Source organism: Eubalaena glacialis, chromosome 11 (assembly GCF_028564815.1).
Source record: "Eubalaena glacialis isolate mEubGla1 chromosome 11, mEubGla1.1.hap2.+ XY, whole genome shotgun sequence".
NCBI lineage: Eukaryota > Metazoa > Chordata > Mammalia > Artiodactyla > Balaenidae > Eubalaena > Eubalaena glacialis.
Genome location: NC_083726.1, coordinates 110,151,885 through 110,173,440, shown reverse-complemented (window position 1 = coordinate 110,173,440; position 21,556 = coordinate 110,151,885). Strand labels below are relative to the sequence as shown.

General features: G+C 37.1%; 1 non-coding gene across 1 annotated transcript; it reads right to left on the bottom strand.

Annotated features, from left to right (window-relative positions):
• Positions 1-4,328: 4,328 nt before the first annotated feature.
• On the bottom strand, positions 4,329-4,435 carry LOC133101877 (U6 spliceosomal RNA). The gene has a single exon (XR_009702764.1). It is a non-coding gene; the product is annotated as a U6 spliceosomal RNA (small nuclear RNA).
• Between the last annotated feature and the right edge of the window lie 17,121 nt (positions 4,436-21,556).

Here is a 21,556-nt window from a genome sequence, read left to right as displayed (position 1 = left end):
CAGAGGAAACAAGTGGACAAGTAGGCAAATATAAATATGCATAGTCATTTAGGATAGTGAAAGTTTTGAAATAAGCATATGTCTAACAGGAGACAATTGTCAATAAAATTTAGAACATCCATTCAATGGAATTTTATGTAGCTTTTAAAAATAATAATTCACTTTCTATGTACTGACTGGGAAAACCCATACTATTTTATAAGTGAGAGAAGCAGGAATATTATGATACAATATGATAAAATTTTACAAATATCTGAAAATACTTGTATTTGTACACATACATCTATGCATTTACTTAAAGTTCTGAAGTGATAAAACAAAAATTGAATTGTATTTAATTTATGACTGATCTATACTAAATATTTTATTTTTATATTAAAAGTAAATGAGTATTTTTTATAACATCATGTGGCTCCCCAACTACTATAACTTATTGATTTGATTACTTAGGAAATATTTACTGAACACCCAGTAGATGCTAGTATCTGGGATAGTTGGTATGAATTCATAGATGAACATGACACCATAAACAAGAAAATCAGCAACTACAGCAGAGTCTGGCATAGGTTTTGATGGCAGTGTACACGGATACTTTGAGAGCATGGATAAGTATCTCCTAACTCGACATAAAGGGGATCAAGAAAGCTCTGTCTTGGGCTAAATCTGTAACTGCATCAATAATCGTCATTCAGATAAGGGAGGAAATATTTCCATCACAGGTATAATTAGTGCAAAGACTTTGAAGCATGTGAAAATATGACACACTAAGGAACTTGGAAGTTGGATGAATAAAATATAAGTTATCTAAAGATATGGAAGGATTTACATTTGGAAGTTAAGGAGAAAAGGACAAGCAAGCAGTCTTTACTTTGTATAGAAGATAATAGGGATTTAATGAAAGAGGTTAGTCAGGAGGGAAATATGGTTATATACGAAAGACAGAATGATCGCTCAGAAAGAGAACAAAGAACAATATTGAAAGCAGGCTGTGTATCCCAAGTGGGCACAAAATACCCACACATCTAAAGTTAACTTTCCTTTTAATACCCAAACATCTGTAATTTGAGCCTTTCCCCTGTGATCCATCAAGGAATTCAGTCCCGGTGCCTAAAAGTTCTCAAACTTTTCAGTGGATGTTTACATCTTTTGATTACCTCTCAAACTACCTCTCCTCCTTATTTAGGATTACTTCTGTTCTCTTGTCCATGTTTCTTCCTAATATTACTGCAGATAATTCTTAAATAAAGATTTAAAGAAATCATTAGGAAAACAAAACTGAAAACTTAAAATTGAGTTTCAGATAGTGCTTTCCCTTGTGTCTATTAACCTTGCCCTGTCACAGGGCTTCCTCTAACATTCTGTCATGTTTCTGGAACTCGTTTCTACTCAAATCAGATGTCTCTCTCTAATATTACTGCTTTACCAGGTCTCAGGGCTTCTAAGAGTAAGAAAAATAAAAATAGTAATAATCCATCATAATTTAGCCAAATAATAATCTTGACACACATTGAGGATAATTATTTTGCTTTGTTTGTAGAGCTTTCCTACTAGTTTCAGCTATGTGTCTTTAGCTTTTATAATCAGAGGTCCATTAATGGGTTTTTCCAAACAAATGAGCCCCTAAAGATGACTTCTGCAATTCCTAGAATGTTGAAGTAACTATAGACGGCTTTTAAATAAGTAATTTTTGCTGTATTTGCTACACAAGTAATTCAAGAAAGAAATGTTAAGGATGAGTTGAAACAGGTGTGGTGCACATTGAGAGGAGACTGTAGCTAACAGAGATTAGAATAAAGAAGAAAATAGACTTGATTATGGATGAGAGTGATAATGGAGTGGTGTGGATGACTTCTAGGTTTTCTGCCAAGCAACTAGGTCAGAGAGGAAGAAATTTTGAGAGATTCGACATTGACTGCAATTATCAGTACATGAAAACCATCAGAGTATGGATAAAAAGAAAGAAAAATCATTCATATAGATCATGACCTGTCAATCAGCTCAACTTATAAATACACAGAGAAACAAGTGCCTAAATAGTAACCACCAAAGGTCAGTGGGTAAAAAACAAACAAACCCTAAACAAATGAACAAAAAAATAATTTACTGTAATTATTGTGTGACAGCTTTTATGATCAAGATTAATGACATCTGTTATGTTGGCCACCAGATCAAGAACTTGACTTAGATGCTAGGAAAAAATTGTTAAGAGAACAAGTATGAACAGCCACTAAGAAATGTGCCAAAATAGACTGCTGTGTAAGTCTGAATGGAGTATTTCTGGGGACCAATTCTAATTCAGATTCAAACTCAGCTCTAATTCTTTGAGCACAGCCAACTCCATAAAGAAAATAAAGAAGGCAATCTGAAATAGACATTAAAAGTTTTCAGCAGAACTTTTCTAACCAAAGTAATAGTAGGCATTACAGGAGGTAAATAGGGAAAGTCCATGGGTTACCAATATGGCTTCTAGGTTTTCACTGTCAGATTTTTTTTATACATCTTTATTGGAGTATAATTGCTTCACAGTGCTGTGTTAGTTTCTGTTGTACAACAAAGTGAATCAGCCATATGCATACATATAACCCCAAATGCCCTCTCTCTTGAGCCTCCCTCCCACCCTCACTTTCCCACCCCTCTAGGTCATCGCAAAGCTGATCTCCCTGTGCTATGTGGCTGCTTTCCCACGAGATATCTATTTGGAATTTGGTAGTGTGTATATGTCGATGCTTCTCTCACTTCACCCCAGCTTCCCCCTCCCCACCCTGAGTCCTCAAGTCCATTCTCTATGTCTGCATAATTATTCCTGCCCTGCCACTAGGTTCATCAGTACCGTTTTTTTTTAGATTCCATATATATGCATTAGCATACGGTATTTGTTTTTCTCTTTCTGACTTACTTCGCTCTGTATGACAGACTCTAGGTCCATCCACCTCACTACAAATAACTCAATTTCATTTCTTTTTATGGCTGAGTAATATTCCATTGTATATATGTGCCACATCTTCTTTATCCATTCATCTGCTGATGGACATTTAGGTTGCTTCCATGTCCTGGCTATTGTAAATAGTGCTGCAGTGAACATTGTGGTATATGTCTCTTTTTGAATTATGGTTTTCTCAGGTTATATGCCCAGTAGCGGGATTGCTGGGTCATATGGTAGTTCTGGTTTTAGTTTTTGAAGGAACCTCCATACTGTTTTCCATAGTGGTTGTATCAATTTACATTCCTACCAACAGTGCAGGAGGGTTCCCTTTTCACCACACCCTCTCCAGCATTTATTGTTTCTAGATTTTTTGATAATGGCCATTCTGACCAGTGTGAGGTGATACCTCATTGTAGTTTTGATTTGCATTTCTTTAATTATTAGTGATGTTGACCATCCTTTCACGTGTTTGTTGGCAATCTGTATATCTTCTTTGGAGAAATGTCTGTTTAGGTCTTCTGCCCATTTTTGGATTGGGTTGTCTGTTTTTTTGATATTGAGCTGCATGAGCTGCTTGTAAATTTTGGAGATTAATCCTTTGTCAGTTGCTTCATTTGCAAATATTTTCTCCCATTCTGAGGGTTGTCTTTTCATCTTGTTTATGGTTTCCTTCATTGTGCAAAAGCTTTTAAGTTTCATTAGGTGCCATTTGTTTATTTTTGTTATTATTTTCAGTACTCTAGGAGGTGGGTCAAAAAAGAGCTGTGGTTTATGTCAAAGAGTGTTTTTCCTATGTTTTCCTCTAAGAGTTTTATAGTGTCCAGTCTTACATTTAGGTCTTTAATCCATTTGGAGTTTATTTTTGTGTATAGTGTTAGGGAGTGTTCTAATTTCATTCTTTTACATGTAGCTGTCCAGTTTTCCCAGCACCACTTATTGAAGAGGTATCTTTTCTCCATTGTATGTTCTTGCCTCTTTTGTCGTAAATTAGGTGACCATATGTGTGTGGGTTTATCTCTGGGCATTCTATCCTGTACCATTGATCTATATTTCTGTTTTTGTGCCAGTGCCATACTGTCTTGATTACTGTAGCTTTGTATTATAGTTTGAAGTCAGGGAGCCTGATTCCTCCAGCTCCGTTTTTCATTCTCAAGATTGCTTTGGCTATTTGGGGTCTTTTGCGTTTCCATACAAATTGTAAAATTTTTTGTTCTAATTCTCTGAAGAATGCCATTGGTAGTTGGATAGAGATTGCATTGAATTTGTAGATTGCTTTGGGTAGTATAGTCATTTTCACAATATTGATTCTCCAATCCAAGGGCATGGCATATTTCTCCATCTGTTTATGTCACCTTTGATTTCTCTCATCAGTGTTTTATAGTTTTCTGAGTACAAGTCTTTCACCAAAAATATGGAATGCTTCACAAATTTGTGTGTCATCCTTGTGCAGGGACCATGCTAATCTTCTCTGTTTCATTCCAATTTTAGTATATGTTCTGCCAAAGCAAGCACTCACTGTCACAGTAAAGGTATTTGATGGCAACACCACCAACTTTCAGTTCTTCTGACAAAAATTCTTGGAGTCGTTCTTGTTTCCTCTCTTTCTCCCATATCTTATATCCAGCTCTTTGGGGAATCCTATTTGCATTACTTTAGAAATATATCTCCATCTGTTACAGTGACCCTGGTCAGAGTCATCATTATCTGATGCCTAGAATCCTGCCTCAGCCTTCTAACTCTCTTTACCCCTCCCTAGTATCTATTCTAAACAAGATAACTAGAGTAAACCTTTTACAGTTTAAATCAGATCATGTCATTCATTTACTGAAATTCTCCAAAGGCTCTCTATCTCACTCAGAGTAAAAGTTGAACTACTTAAAGTGGTCTGCAGGGGGCTGACCAGCTCCCACCACCACCGCCCTCCTTACTTCTCTGAATCTACTTCTATTCCTTCCCCACTCATTAATCTTCACGCATACTGGCCACCTTGCTATTTCTCAAGCACACCAAATATAGTCTTGCCTTGGGACCACTATACTAGCTGTTTCCTTTGTCTTGAACATTAATTCCCTCACCCTCTTCAAATTGCAACTCAGTCAGCTTCTCAGTGAGTCTTTCCTATAATTATTTAAAAAATAATTTCCCATCCTTATATTTCCACTGCTGGATTCACTTTGCTTTTAATCTATATAACTTTCACTTTCTAACATACAATATAATTTACTTATTTATTTGGCATATTTTTTCCTGGCTGTCAGTATCTCCCTTCCCCCACTTGCCACATCTGAATATATGCTCCATAATGAGGAGAGAATTTGTTCTCTGATATATTCCCGGCACTTAGAAAGCTACTTGAGTGGAAGGAGGGATAAATTAGGAGTTTGGGATTAACAGATATACATTACTATATATAAAATAGATAAACAAGGACCTACTGTATAGCACAGAAAACTATATTCAATATCTTGTAATAACTTATAATGGAAAATAATCTGAAAACAAATGTATATATATAACTGAATCACTTTGCCGTACACCTTAAACTAACACAAAATTGTAAATCAACTACACTTCAACAAAGAAAAAAGAAAACTGCTTGGTACATTTTCTGAGTAGACTAATGAGATTCAATTATAAATTTTACTTAATAGGTTAGTGCCAAATATTCTAATTAGTATCATTCATAACAGTCTGCCCAGTATACAAAACAACTGATGCTGTTCATTGTTATTATCACTTGGTTGGGAGTGATGGGGAGATCCATGTAACATTGCACCTTACTTCACTTTTGGAACATTATCAATTAATTAATTAATTTTGATAGGTAAGAAGTGGATTTATTTAGAGAGACACACATTCCATAAACAGAATGCAGTCCGTCTCAAAAGGTAAGAGAGGCCCTGGGAGAAACACACTCCACAGAGTATGGACCATCTCAGAAGGTGAGAGGCCCTGAAATATGTGGTGGTTCGTTTTTATGGGCTGGATAATTTCATAGGCTAATAAGTTGGAGGATTATTCCAACTGTTTTGGAGAAGGGGTCAAGATTTCCAGGAATTGGGCCACTGCCCACTTTTTGGCCTTTTATGGTCAGCCTTGGAAACGTCACGGCGCTGGTGGGTGTGAACATCATTATTTTAATTTTATTATTAGTAATATCCCTTGGGACCTTCTTCCAAAAATATTTATCTAGAGACATCGTCACTAGTCGAGACATTTTAGGCCCTCCACCCTTACGTTCTCTACATAGTTAACAAACATTTCACTAATGGATAAGATATGAATTCAATGAAGAGTTGTTTCTATAAGAGTGAATCATCTTGGAAAAGTGAGTGACTAAAAAGATGTTATGGGATTAAATGTGAATAGGAATTGAAAAAGATTAGCAAAAAACCTAAAAATCTATACAGACCCTACATAGAGATTGCTTGAAAAATGTGTTTAAGCTCTGACTCTATTTGAAAGAACCTAAAACTGGTTATCTGAGACAACTCTCTATAGATGTAAGATTATTCCAGAATAAGGAGGCAGAACTATAGTCAGTGAAACCAATCAAAAAGGAATAGCCTTGGCCCTATATCAAAAAATTGGAGAATGAATGTACATTTACATGTTTTCAATTGGGTATATATATTCTCACACATTTTATTTTCTCAGTCATCTGAAAGTGAAGTAGAAAACATGCTGTTCATTTTCTCCTAAATATCTCCATAAAACAGAGAAGTATTTCCTGTTTTGTGTGTGTGTGTGTGTTTTCTAAAAATAATAACATTCTCTTTCACAACCACAGTACAATTGTGAAAATCAGGAGAAATTTACAAAATCAGGAGATTAACATTGGTACAGTTCTCTTATTTAATCTACAAACCTTAATCATATTTTGCTAATTTTCTCAATAATGTCCTCTGTAGCAAAAGAAAACCCCAGACCAGGTGTTGCTTTGATCACTTGGTTAAGTGATGTCTCCCAGGTTTCTCCACTGTGTACTTAAGTAATTTGTGAAAAGATGCTTGGAGAATATGTAAATATTCTCTTCTCCCACCCCACTACCACAGGGTCTATTATGCAATGTCATTTTATTTAGTTGCAATGTCTGTTTAGTCTCCTTTAATCTGAAGCAGTTCTGCCACCTTTATTTGTCTTTGAGTATATATATATTTTTCTTATTAGTCATCTATTTTATACATATTAGTGTATACATGTCAATCCCAATCTCCCAGTTCATCCCACCACCACCACCCCCCACCCCCGCTTTCCCCCCTTGGTGTCCATACATTTGTTCTCTACATCTGTGTCTCTATTTCTGCCTTGCAAACTGGTTCATCTGTACCATTTTTCTAGATTCCATATATATGTGTTAATATACGATATTTGTTTTTCTCTTTCTGACTTACTTCACTCTGTATGACAATCTCTAGGTCCATCCATGTCTCTACAAATGACCCAATTTCATTCCTTTTAATGGCTGAGAAATATTCCATTGTATATATGTAGTACCACATCTTCTTTACCCACTGTCTTTCAATGGGCATTTAGGTTGCTTCCATGCCCTGGTTATTGTAAATAGTGCTGCAATGAACATTTGGGTGCATGTGTCTTTTTGAATTATGGTTTTCTCTGGGTATATGCCCAATAGTGGGATTGCTGGGTCGTATGGTAGTTCTCTTTTTAGTTTTTTAAGCAACCTCCAAACTGTTCTCCATAGTGGCTGTATCAACTTACATTCCCACCAACAGGGCAAAAGGGTTCCCTTTTGTCCACACCCTCTCCAGCATTTGTTGTTTGTAGATTTTCTGATGATGCCCATTCTAACCAGTGTGAGGTGATACCTCATTGTAGTTTTTTTTTTTTTAAGTCTTATTGGAGTATAATTGCTTTACATTGTCGTGTTAGTTTCTTCTGTATAACAAGGTGAATCAGCTTTACGTATACATATATCCCCATATACCCTCCCTCTTGCATCTCCCTCCTACCCTCCCATTCCACCCCTCTAGGTGGGCACAAAGCACCGAGTTGATCTCCCTGTGCTGTGCGGCTGCTTCCCACTAGCTATCTATTTTACATTTGGTAGTGTATATATGTCAATGCCACTCTCTCACTTCGTCCCAGCTTACCCTTCCCCCTCCCCATGTCCTCAAGTCCATTGTCTACGTCTGCATCTTTATTCCTGTCCTGCCACTAGGTTCTTCAGAACAATTTTTTGTTTGTTTGTTTTTAGATTCCATATATATGTGTTAGCATACGGTATTTGCTTTACTCTTTCTGACTTACTTCACTCCGTATGACAGACTCTAGGTCCATCCACCTCACTACAAATAATTCTATTTCATTTCTTTTTATGGCTGAGTAATATTCCATTGCATATATGGGCGACATCTTCTTTATCCACTCATCTATCGATGGACACTTAGGTTACTTCCATGTCCTGGCTATTGTAAATAGAGCTGCAATGAACATTTTGGTACATGACTCTTTTTGAATTATGGTTTTCTCAGGGAATATGCCCAGTAGTGGGGTTGCTGGGTCATAGGGTAGTTCTGTTTTTAGTTTTTTAAGAAACCTCCATACTGTTCTCCATAGTGGCTGTATCAATTAACATTCCCACCAAAAGTGCAAGAGTGTTCTCTTTTCTCCACACTCCAGCATTTATTCTTGGTAGATTTTTTTTTTTATTAAATTATTTATTTATTTATTTATTTATGGCTTTGTTGGGTCTTCGTCTCTGTGCGAGGGCTTTCTGTAGTTGCGGCAAGTGGGGGCCACTCTTCATCGCAGTGCACGGGCCTCTCGCTACTGCGGCCTCTCTTGTTGCGGAGCACAGGCTCCAGACGCGCAGGCTCAGTAATTGTGGCTCACGGGCCTAGTTGCTCCGCGGCATGTGGGATCTTCCCAGACCAGGGCTCGAACCCGTGTGCCCTGCATTGGCAGGCAGACTCTCAACCACTGCGCCACCAGGGAAGCCCTGTAGATTTTTTGATGATGGCCATTCTGACTGGTGTGAGGTGATGCCTCATTGTAGTTTTGATTTGCATTTCTCTAATGATTAGTGATGTTGAGCATCCTTTCATGTGTTTGTGGGCAATCTGTTTATCTTTTTTGGAGAAATGTCTATTTAGGTCTTCTGCCCATTTTTGGATTGGGTTGTTTGTTTTTTTAATATTGAGCTGCATGAGCTGCTTGCATATTTTGGAGATTAATCCTTTGTTGGTTGCTTCATTTACAAATATTTTCTCCCATTCTGAGGGTTGTCTTTTCATCTTGTTTATGGTTTCCTTTGCTGTGCAAAAGCTTTTAAGTTTCATTAGGTCCCATTTGTCTATTTCTTATTTTATTTCCATTACTCTAGGAGGTGAGTCAAAAAGGATCTTGCTGTGATTTATTTCACAGAATGTTCTGCCTATGTTTTCCTCTAAGAGTTTCATAGTGTCTGGCCTTATATTTAGGTCTTTAATCCATTTTGAGGGTTTTTTTGTGTATGGTGCTAGGGAGTTTTTAAATTTCATTCTTTTACATGTAGCTGTCCAGTTTTTCCAGCACCACTTATTGAAGAGGCTGTCTTTTCTCCATTGTATATTCTTGCCTCCTTTATCAAAGATAAGCTGACCATATGTGCGTGGGTTTACCTCTGGGCTTTCTATCTTGTTCCATTGATCTATATTTCTGTTTTTTGTGCCAGTACCATATTGTCTTGATTACTGTAGCTTTGTAGTACAGTGTGAAGTCAGGGAACCTGATTCCTCCAGATCTGTTTTTCTTTCTCAAGATTGCTTTGGCTATTCAGGGTCCTTTGTGTTTCCATAAAAATTGTGAAATTTTATGTTCGAGTTCTGTGAAAAATGCCATTGGTAGTTTGATAGGGATTGCACTGAATCTGTAGATTGCTGTGGGTAGTATAGTCATTTTCACAATGTTGATTCTTCCAATCCAAGAACATGGTATATCTCTCCATCTGTTTGTATCATCTTTGATTTCTTTCATCAGTGTCTTATAGTTTTCTGCATACAGGTCTTTTGTCTCCTTATGTAAGTTTATTCCTAGGTATTTTATTCTGTTTGTTGCAATGGTAAATGGGAGTGTTTTCTTAATTTCTCTTTCAGATTTTTCATCATTAGTGTATAGGAATGCAAGAGATTTCTGTGCATTAATTTTGTACCCTGCTACTTTACCAAATTCATTGATTAGCTCTAGTAGTTTTCTGGTAGCATCTCTAGGATTCTCTATGTATAGTATCATGTCATCTGCAAACACTGAGTTTTACTTCTTCTTTTCCGATTTGGATTCCTTTTATTTCTTTTTCTTCTCTGATTGCCGTGGCTAGGACTTCCAAAACTATGTTGAATAATAGTGGTGAGAGCGGGCAATCTTGTCTTGTTCTGATCTTAGTGGAAATGGTTTCAGTTTTTCACCATTGAGAATGATGTTGCCTGTGGGTTTGTCATATATGGCCTTTATTATGTTAAGTTCCCTCTATGCCTACTTTCTGGAGAGTTTTTATCATAAATCAGTGTTGAATTTTGTCAAAAGCTTTTTCTGCATCTATTGAGATTATCATATGGTTTTTATCCTTCAGTTTGTTAATACGGTGTATCGCATTGATTGATTTGCATATATTGAAGAATCCTTGCATCCCTCGGATAAATCCCACTTGATCATGGTGTATGATCCTTTTAATATGTCGTTGGATTCTTTTTGTTAGTATTTTGTTGAGGATTTTTGCATCTATATTCATCAGTGATATTGGTCTGTAATTTTCTTTTTTTGTAGTACCCTTGTCTGGTTTTGGTATCAGGGTGATGGTGGCCTCATAGAAATGAGTTCGGGAGTGCTCCTCCTCTGCAATTTTTTGGAAGAGTTTGAGAAGGATGGGTGTTAGCTCTTCTCTAAATATTTGATAGAATTCTCTGTGAAGCCATCTGGTCCTGGACTTCTGTTTGTTGGAAGATTTTTAACCACAGTTTCAATTTCATTACTTGTGATTGGTCTGTGCATATTTTCTATTTCTTCCTGATTCAGTCTCGGAAGGTTTTACCTTTCTAAGAATTTGTGCATTTTTTCCAGGTTGTCCATTTTATTGGCATAGAGTTGCTTGTAGTTGTGTCTTTTGATGCTTTGTATTTCTGCAGTGTACGTTGTAACTTCTCCTTTTTCATTTCTAATTGTATTGATTTGAGTCCCGTCCCTCTTTTTTTGATGAGTCTGGCTAAAGCTTTATCAATTTTGTTTATCTTCTCAAAGAACCAGCTTTTAATTTTATTGATCTTTGCTAATGTTTTCTTTGTTTCTATTTCATTTATTTCTGCTCTGATCTTTATGATTTCTTTCCTTCTACTAACTTTGGGTTTTGTTTGTTCTTCCTTCTCTAGTTCCTTTAGGTGTAAGGTTAGATTGATTATTTGAGATTTTTCTTGTTTCTTGAGGTAGGATTGTATTGTGATAAACTTCCCTCTTAGAACTGCTTTTGCTGTATCCCATAGGTTTTAGATCATCGTGTTTTCAGTGTCATTTGTCTCTAGGTATTTTTTGATTTCCTCTTTGATTTCTTCAGTTATCTCTTGGTTATTTAGTAATGTATTGTTTAACCTCCATGTGTTTGTGTTTTTTATGTTTTTTTCCCTGTAATTTATTTCTAATCTCATAGCTGTGGTTGGAAAAGATTCTTGATATCATTTCAATTTTCTTAAATTTACTGAGGCTTGATTTGTGACCTTACATGTGATCTATCCTGGAGAATGTTCCGTGTGCACTTGAGAAGAAAGTGTAATCTGCTATTTTCTGATGGAATGTCCTATAAATATCAATTAAGTCTATCTGGTCTATTGTGTCATTTAAAGCTTGTGTTTCCTTATTAATTTTCTGTCTGGAGGATCTGTCCATTGGTGTAACTGAGGTGTTAAAGCCCCTCACTATTATTGTGTTACTGTCGATTTCTTCTTTTATACTGTTAGCATTTGCCTTATGTATTGAGGTGCTCCTATGTTGGGTGCATATATATTTATAATTGTTACATCTTCTTCTTGGATGCATCCCTTGATCATTATGTAGTGTCCTTCCTTGTCTCTTGTAACACTCTTTTTTTAAAGTCTATTTTATCTGATATGAGTATTGCTACTCCAGCTTTCTTTTTTTTTTTTTTAATTTATTTATTTATTTTATTTTGGGCCGCATTGGGTCTTCGTTGCTGCGTGCGGGCTTTCTCTAGTTGTGGTGAGCGGGGGCTGCTCTTCGTTGCAGTGCGCGGGCTTCTCATTGTGGTGGCTTCTCTTGTTGCGGAGCACAGGCTCTAGGCACATGGGCTTCAGTAGTTGTGGCATGAGGGCTCAGTAGTTGTGGCTTGCAGGCTCTAGAGCGCAGGCTCATAGTTGTGGCGCATGGGCTTAGTTGTTCCGTGGCATGTGGGATCTTCCCGGACCAAGGCTCGAACCCGTGTCCCCTGCATTAGCAGGCGGTTTCTTAACCACTGCGCCACCAGGGAAGTCCCTCCAGCTTTCTTTTGATTCCCATTTGCATGGAATATCTTTTTCCATCCCCTCACTTTCAGTTTGTATGTGTCCCTAGGCCTGAAGTGGGTGTCTTGTAGACAGCATATATATGGGTCTTGTTTCTGTATCCATTCAGCGAGCCTGTGTCTTTTGGTTGGAGCATTTAATCCATTCACATTTAAGGTAATTATCTATATGTATGTTCCTATGACCATTTTCTTAATTGTTTTGTGTTTGTTTTTGTAGGTCTTTTCTTTCTCTTGTGTTTTCTGCCTAGAGAAGTTCCTTTAGCATTTGTTGTAGAGCTGGTTTGGTGGTGCTGAATTCTCTTAGGGTTTGCTTGTCTGTAAAGCTTTTGATTTCTCCATTAAATCTGACTGAGATCCTTGCTGAATAGAGTAATGTTGGTTGTAGATTTTTCCCTTTCATCACTTTAAATATATCTTGCCACTCCCTTCTGGCTTGTAGAGTTTCTGCTGAGAAATTAGCTGTTAACCTTATGGGAGTTCCCTTGTATGTTATTTCTCATTTTTCCCTTGTTGCTTTTAATAATTTTTCTTTGTCTTTAATTTTTGTGAATTTGATTACTATGTGTCTTAGCATGTTTCTCCTTGGGTTTATCCTGTATGGGATTCTCTGCGCTTCCTGGACTTAGGTGGCTATTTCCTTTCCCATGTTAGGGAATTTTTCGACTCTAATCCCTTCAAATATTTTCTTGGGTCCTTTCTCTCTCTCTTCTCCTTCTGGGACCCTTATAATGTGAATGTTGGTGCATTTAATGTTGTCCCAGAGGTCTCTTAGGCTGTCTTCATTTCTTTTCATTCTTTTTTCTTTATTCTGTTCCACGGCAGTGAATTTCACCATTCTGTCTTCCAGGTCACTTATCCGTTCTTCTGCCTCAGTTATTCTGCTATTGATTCCTTCTAGTGTATTTTTCATTTCATTATTGTATTGTTCATCTCTGTTTGTTTGTTCTTTAATTCTTCTAGGTGTTTGTTCTTTAATTCTTCTAGGTCTTTGTTAAACATTTCTTGAATCTTCTCTTATCTTTGCCTCCATTCTTTTTCTGAGATCCTGGATCATCTTCACTATCATTATTCTGAATTCTTTTTCTGGAAAGTAGCCTATCTCCACTTTGTTTAGTTGTTTTTCTGGGGTTTTATCTTGTTCCTTCATCTGGTACATAGTCCTTTGCCTTTTCATTTTGTCTATCTTTCTGTGAATGTGCTTTTTGTTCCACAGGCTGCAGGATTGTAGTTCTTCTTGTTTTTGCTGTCTGCCCTGTGTGGATGAGGCTATCTAAGAGGCTTGTGCAAGCTTCCTGATGGGAGGGACTGGTGGTGGGTAGAGCTGGTTGTTGCTCTGCTAGGCAGAGCTCAGTAAAACTTTAATCCCCTTGTCTGCTGATGAGTGGGGCTGAGTTCCCTCCCTGTTGGTTGTTTGGCCTGAGGTGACCCAGCACCGGAGGCTACAGGCTCTTTGGTGGGGCTAATGGTGGACTCCGGGAGGGCCCATGCCAAGGAACACTTCCCAGAACCTCTGCTGCCTGTGTCCTTTTCCCCACGGTGAGCCACAGCCACCTCCCGCCTCTGCAGGAGACCCTCCAACATTAGCAGGTAAGTCTGGTTCAGTCTCCCATGGGGTCACTTCTCCTTCCCCTTGGGTTCTGATGCACACACAACTCTGTGTGTGCCCTCCAAGAGTAGAGTCCTTGTTTCCCCCAGTCCTGCTGAAGTCTTGCAATCAAATCCCACCAGCCTTCAAAGTCACACTCTCTGGGAATTCCTCCTCCCATTGCTGAACCCCCAGGTTGGGAAGCACGACATGAGGCTCAGAACCTTCACTTCAGTGGGTGGATTTCTGTGTTGTAATTGTTCTCCAGTTTGTGAGTCACCCACCCAGTGGTTACAGGGTTTGATTTTATTGTGATTGTGACCCTCCTACTGTCTCACCATGGCCTCTCCCCTGTCTTTGGATGTGAGGTATCCCCTTTGGGGAGTTCCAGTGTCCTCCTGTCGATTATTGTTCAGCAGTTAGTTGTGATTCTGGTGCTCTCGCAAGAGGGAGTGAGCACACGTCCTTCTACTCTGCCATCTTGAACCAATTTCCTGTGAGTATATTACTTTTGAAGAATGCGTCTGGCAGTTACTTTGTAAAAGTTTTTCTGATTTTATAATAATTAACATTCAATTATGACACATGCTATCATTTTTTAAAGTACAATGCATTTAAGAGGCTTTTCTGATAAAATTGTACATTTATGTTTAATAATTATTTACCAAAATTCATTGTGATTATGATCATTTTATTTTGATTGTGCATGAATAGAAATGTTAATAACAACAAATCTAGAAGAATTAGAGTTAGGCATTTAAAAAATTCTTCTCAATGTATTATATCAGAGGCAAAGAATGTCAATTAGTTCCACCATTGATAAGGTTAACTTTGATCTGCTGGTTAAAGCTTCCATGTATTCTAGGACTGAGTAAATACTCTGGGAGACAGATTTCTCATTATGAGAGAAGAGAGTTAAAAATATGGAAGAGAGCCATTAAAGTGAACCCTGGGATACTGAATTGGATTTGGAAGTATCAGTATGAATTCATAGTTTTTAATAGACAGATAAATAGAGACATGGAGATATAGATGTGTGTATGTGTGTGTGTGTATGTGTGTGTAAGTGGCTCTGACTGATTTGAGAACCTAAAAGCAATGACACCCCAGAGCAGTAAACTCATTTAGTGCTGAGATATTAGTTTCTAAATATCTTTCTCTACAAAAAGAACCAGGATTCCTTAGATAAATGGCTGATTCCAGCCTGGAAGAGAAAAGCCTATAACTATTTTCGTTAGTTGAAAACTTCCCTAATATGGGAAAGGAAATAGTTAATCAAGTCCAGGAAGTGCAGAGAATCCCATACAGGATAAATCCAAGGAGAAACACGCCGAGACACATATTAATCAAACTATCAAAAATTAAATACAAAGAAAAAATATTAAAAGCAGCAAGGGAAAAACAACAAATAACATACAAGGGAATCCCCATAAGGTTAACAGCTGATCTTTCAGCAGAAACTCTGCAAGCCACAAGGGAGGGGCAGGACATATTTAAACTGATGAAGGAGAAAAACCTACAACCAAGATTACTCCACCCAGCAAGGATCTCATTCAGAGTTGACGGAGAAATTAAAACCTTTACAGACAAGCAAAAGCTAAGAGAATTCAGCACCACCAAACCAGCTTTACAACAAATTCTAAAGGAACTTCTCTAGGCAGGAAACACAAGAGAAGGAAAAGACCTACAATAATAAACCCAAAACAATTAAGAAAATGGTAATAGAAACATACATATCGATAATTACCTTAAATGTAAATGGATTAAATGCTCCAACCAAAAGACATAGATTGGCTGAATGGATATAAAAACAAGACCCATATATATGCTGTCTACAAGAGACCCAATTCAGACCTAGGGACACAAACAGACTAAAAGTGAGGGGATGGAAAAAGATATTCCATGCGAATGGAAATCAAAAGAAAGCTGGAGTAGCAATTCTCATATCAGACAATATAGACCTTAAAACAAAGACTATTGCAAGAGACAAAGAAGGACACTACATAATGATTAAGGGATCAATCCAAGAAGAAGATATAACAATTGTAAATATTTATGCACCCAACGTAGGAGCACCTCATTACATACGGCAAACACTAACAGCCATAAAAGGGGAAATCAACAGTAACATAATCACAGTAGGGAACTTTAACACTCCACTTTCACCAATGGACAGATCATCCAAAATGAAAATAAATAAGGAAACACAAGCTTTAAATGATACATTAAACTAGATGGACTTAATTGATATTGATAGGACATTCCATCCAAAAACAACAGAATACACTTTCTTCTCAAGTGCTCATGGAACATTCTCCGGGATAGATCATATGTTGGGTCACAAATCAAGCCTTGGTAAATTTAAGAAAATTGAAATCATATCAAGTATCTTTTTCGACCACAGCGCTATGAGAGTAGAGATCAACTACAGGAAAAAATCTGTAAGAAATACAAACACATGGAGGCTAAACAACACACTACTTAATAACCAAGAGATCACTGAAGAAATCAAAGAGGAAATCAAAAAATACCTAGAAACAAATGACAATGAAAACACGATGACCCAAAACCTATGGGATGCAACAAAAGCAGTTCTAAGAGGGAAGTTTATAGCAATACAATCCTACCTTAAGAAACAAGAAACATCTTAAATAAACAACCTAACCTTACACCTAAAGCAATTAGAGAAAGAAGAACAAAAAAAACCCAAAGTTAGCAGAAGGAAAGAAATCATAAAGATCAGAGCAGAAATAAATGAAAAAGAAATGAAGGAAACGTTAGCAAAGATCAATAAAACTAAAAGCTGGTTCGTTGAGAAGATAAAAAAAATTGATAAACCATTAGCCAGACTTATCAAGAAAAAAAGGGAAAAGACTCAAATCAATAGAATTAGAAATGAAAAAGAAGTAACAACTGACACTGCAGAAATACAAAGGATCATGAGAGATTACTACAAGCAACTATATACCAATAAAGTGGACAACCTGGAAGAAATGGACAAAGTCTTAGAAATGCACAACCTTCCGAGACTGAACCAGGAAGAAATAGAAAATTTGAACAGACCAATCACAAGCACTGAAATTGAAACTGTGATTAAAAATCTTCCAACAAACAAAAGCCCAGGACCAGATGGCTTCACAGGTGAATTCCATCAAACATTTAGAGAAGAGCTAACACCTATCCTTCTCAAACTCTTCCAAAATATAGCAGAGGGAGGAACACTCCCAAACTCATTCTACGAGGCCACCATCACCCTGATACCAAAACCAGACAAAGATGTCACAAAGAAACAAAACTACAGGCCAATATCACTGATGAACATAGATGCAAAAATCCTCAACAAAATACTAGCAAACAGAATCCAACAGCACATTAAAAGGATCATACACTATGATCAAGTGGGGTTTATCCCAGGAATGCAAGGATTCTTCAATATATGCAAATCAATCAACGTGATACACCATATTAACAAATTGAAGGAGAAAAACCATATGATCATCTCAATAGATGCAGAGAAAGCTTTCGACAAAATTCAACACTGATTTATGATAAAAACCCTCCAGAAAGTAGGCATAGAGGGAACTTACCTCAACATAATAAAGGCCATATATGACAAACCCACAGCCAACATCATTCTCAATGGTGAAAACCTGAAACCATTTCCACTAAGATCAGGAACAAGACAAGGTTGCCCACTCTCACCACAATTATTCAACATAGTTTTGGAAGTTTTAGCCACAGCAATCAGAGAAGAAAAATAAATAAAAGGAATCCAAATTGGAAAAGAAGAAGTAAAGCTGTCACTGTTTGCAGATGACATGATACTATACATAGAGAACTGTAAAGATGCTACCAGAAAAGTACTAGAGCTAATCAATGAATTTGGTAAAGTTGCAGGATACAAAATTAATGCACAGAAATCTCTTGCATTCCTATACACTAATGATGAAAAATCTGAAAGAGAAATTAAGAAAACACTCCCATTTACCATTGCAACAAACAGAATAAAATACCTAGGAATAAACCTACCTAAGGAGACAAAAGACCTGTATGCAGAAAATTATAAGACACTGATGAAAGAAAGTAAAGATGATACAATTAGATGGAGAGATATGCCATGTTCTTGGATTGGAAGAATCAACATTGTGAAAATGACTATACTACCCAAAGCAATCTACAGATTCAGTTCAATCCCTATCAAACTACCACTGGCATTTTTCACAGAATTAGAACATAAAATTTCACAATTTGTATGGAAATACAAAAGACCCCAAATAGCCAAAGCAATCTTGAGAAAGAAAAACGGAGCTGGAGGAATCAGGCTCCCTGACTTCCGACTATACTACAAAACTACAGTAATCAAGACACTATGGTACTGGCACAGAAACAGAAATATAGATCAATGGAACAGGATAGAAAGCCCAGAGATAAACCCATGCACATATGGTCACCTTATCTTTGATAAAGGAGGCAAGAATATACAGTGGAGAAAGACAGCCTCTTCAATAAGTGGTGCTGGGAAAACTGGACAGCTACATGTAAAAGAATGAAATTAGAACACTCCCTAATGCCATACACAAAAATAAACTCAAAATGGATTAAAGACCTAAATGTAAGGTCAGATACCATCAAACTCTTAGAGGAAAACATAGGCAGAACACTCTATGACATACATCACAGCAAGATCCTTTTTGACCCACCTCCTAGAGAAATGGAAATAAAAACACAAATAAACAATTGGGACCTAATGAAACTTTAAAGCTTTTGCACAGCAAAGGAAACCATAAACAAGACGAAAAGACAACCCTCAGAATGGGAGAAAATATTTGCAAATGAAGCAACTGACAAAGGATTAATCTCTAAAATTTACAAGCAGCTCATGCAGCTCAATATCCAAAAAACAAACAGCCCAATCCAAAAATGGGCTGAAGACCTAAATAGACATTTCACCAAAGAAGATATACAGATTACCAGCAGACACATGAAAGAATGCTCAACATCATTAATCATTAGAGAAATGCAAATCAAAACTACAATGAGGTATCACCTCACACCAGTCAGAATGGCCATCATCAAAAATCTACAAACCACAAATGTTGGAGAGGTTGTGGAGAAAAGGGAAGCCTCTTGCACTGTTGGTGGGAATGTAAATTGATACAGCCACTATGGAGAACAGTATGGAGGTTCCTTAAAAAACTAAAAATAGAACTACCATACGACCCAGCAATCCCGTTACTGGGCATATTCCCTGAGAAAACCATAATTCAAAAAGAGTCATGTACCAAAATGTTCATTGCAGCTCTATTTACAATAGCCAGGACATGGAAGCAACCTAAGTGTCCATCAACAGATGAATGGATAAAGAATATGTGGCACATATGTGCAATCGAATATTACTCAGCCATAAAAAGGAACGAAACTGAGTTATTTGTAATGAGGTGGATGGACCTAGAGACTGTCATACAGAGGGAAGTAAGTCAGAAAGAGAAAAACAAATACCATATGCTAACACATATATATGGAATCTAAAAAAAAAAAATGGTCATGAAGAACCTAGGGGCAAGATGGGAATAAAGATGCAGACCTACTAGAGAATGGACTTGAGGATATAGGGAGGGGGAAGGGTAAGCTGGGACAAAGTGAGAGAGTGGCATGGACATATATACACTACCAAATGTAAAATAGATAGCTAGTGGGAAGCAGCCGCATAGCACAGGGAGATCAGCTCAGTGCTTTGTGACCACCTAGAGGGGTAGGATAGGGAGGATGGGAGGGAGGGAGATGCAAGAGCGAAGAGGTATGGGGACATATGTATATGTATAGCTGATTCACTTTGTTGTGGGACAGAAGCTAGCACACCATTGTAGAGCAATTATACTCCAATAAAGATGTTAAAAAAAAAAAAAGATGCTGAGAAATCTTGTTCAGATAAATAATGGAAATAGAAGTGGAGAAAGTTTTGTTATAGCAATGCCATTTGATTTGTTGAACTCCTTTTAAGGTATATTCCAAAAATCATGTAATGAAATGATACATGCACCCCAATGTTCATTGCAGCACTGTTTACAATAGCCAGGGCATGGAAGCAACCTAAATGTCCATCTACAGAGGAATGGATAAAGAAGATGTGGTACATATATGGTACAAATGAACTTATTTACAAAAGAGAAATAGAGTCACAGATTTAGAAAACAAACTTATTGTGATGAGAGGGGTAAGTGGGGGCGGGGGGGAGGGATAAACTGGGAGATTGGGATTGACAAATACGCAATACTACATATATAATAAATAACTAATAAGAACCTACTGTATAGCACAGGGAACTCTACTCAATACGCTGTAATGACCTATATGGGAAAAGAATCTAGAAAAGAGTGGATATATGTATACGTATAACTGATTCACTTTGCTATACAGCAAAAACTAACACAACATTGTAAATCAACTATACTCCAATAAAAAAAATCATGTAATGAAGTATGATTAATAATTATTACTAATGATGACTCCGTCAACCATTCTAACAGATACTCCTTCAATTTTGTAACCAAGCAGGACCCTATGAGACCTTCCCAGAATAGACCCCGACCCATGTCCTCTGCCTGTTTTTTGTCTATAGAAAAACTTTAGTCAAAGAATAAATTTAATCAGAGAAGTGAGAAAATGCAGAAAGGAAAACAGTCAAGCAAGACAAAATAAAAATACTTCAGCCATTCAAAAAAGTCAAGGACTTTTAGTTCTTCCTCAAGGATTATAGATAACATTCTGAGCCATGTCCTTTGAGCTGTTTTGCAGATACTGAAACCCCTACCAGGTGGAAGAAGTTAACTGCATGCTTCCCAGAAGTGCCTACAGCTATGAGTCTATGACTAAGGAAAAAAGTGATTTAATACTGTGTGGCCACAATATTCTTTAGACTCTGGAGAAAATTGGTTAAGATGAAACTCTCTTGAAATTCCAAAACTTGTTCTTTTGGCATGTGCAGTTAGAGAAAGCTGGCTTAATAAAATACTTTTTTTCAGAACACTGACCCTGAGAGGACAAAAATATTCTTAGGAGAAAACTTGAAGTTAACTCTTATCATGTCCTTGAAATATAAACACAGCCCACATTGACGGAGACTACCACCTTGGTTCAATTAGCAGAACCTAAACTGAGAAAAAAAAAAAAGACAAGAGGCATATATAATGGCCAACAGCTCCTGTTATGTATAAACTTAAAATCCAAATATAGAATAATTCAAAAGGCAGGGGGAGGACATGAATGGGGGTCTATTCTGGGAAGGCCTCTTAGGGTCCTGCTCGGTTACAATTTTACTAAAAGCAAAGAAATGGAAACATTCGTTCAAATGTAGTTGTCACCTACAAGTAGAGAAATTCTCTTTTAAACCTGAACCAGTATTTCATGTTATATTAATTGACACATTGGAGTTTACTACACTCCAGGGAAGTGCACCTTGATCAAATTGAGAGGAAAGAAAGATATATTTCTTTCTTTTGTGAGGTAGAGAAAGGCACTTGTGATGGGGGAATTTGGAAGG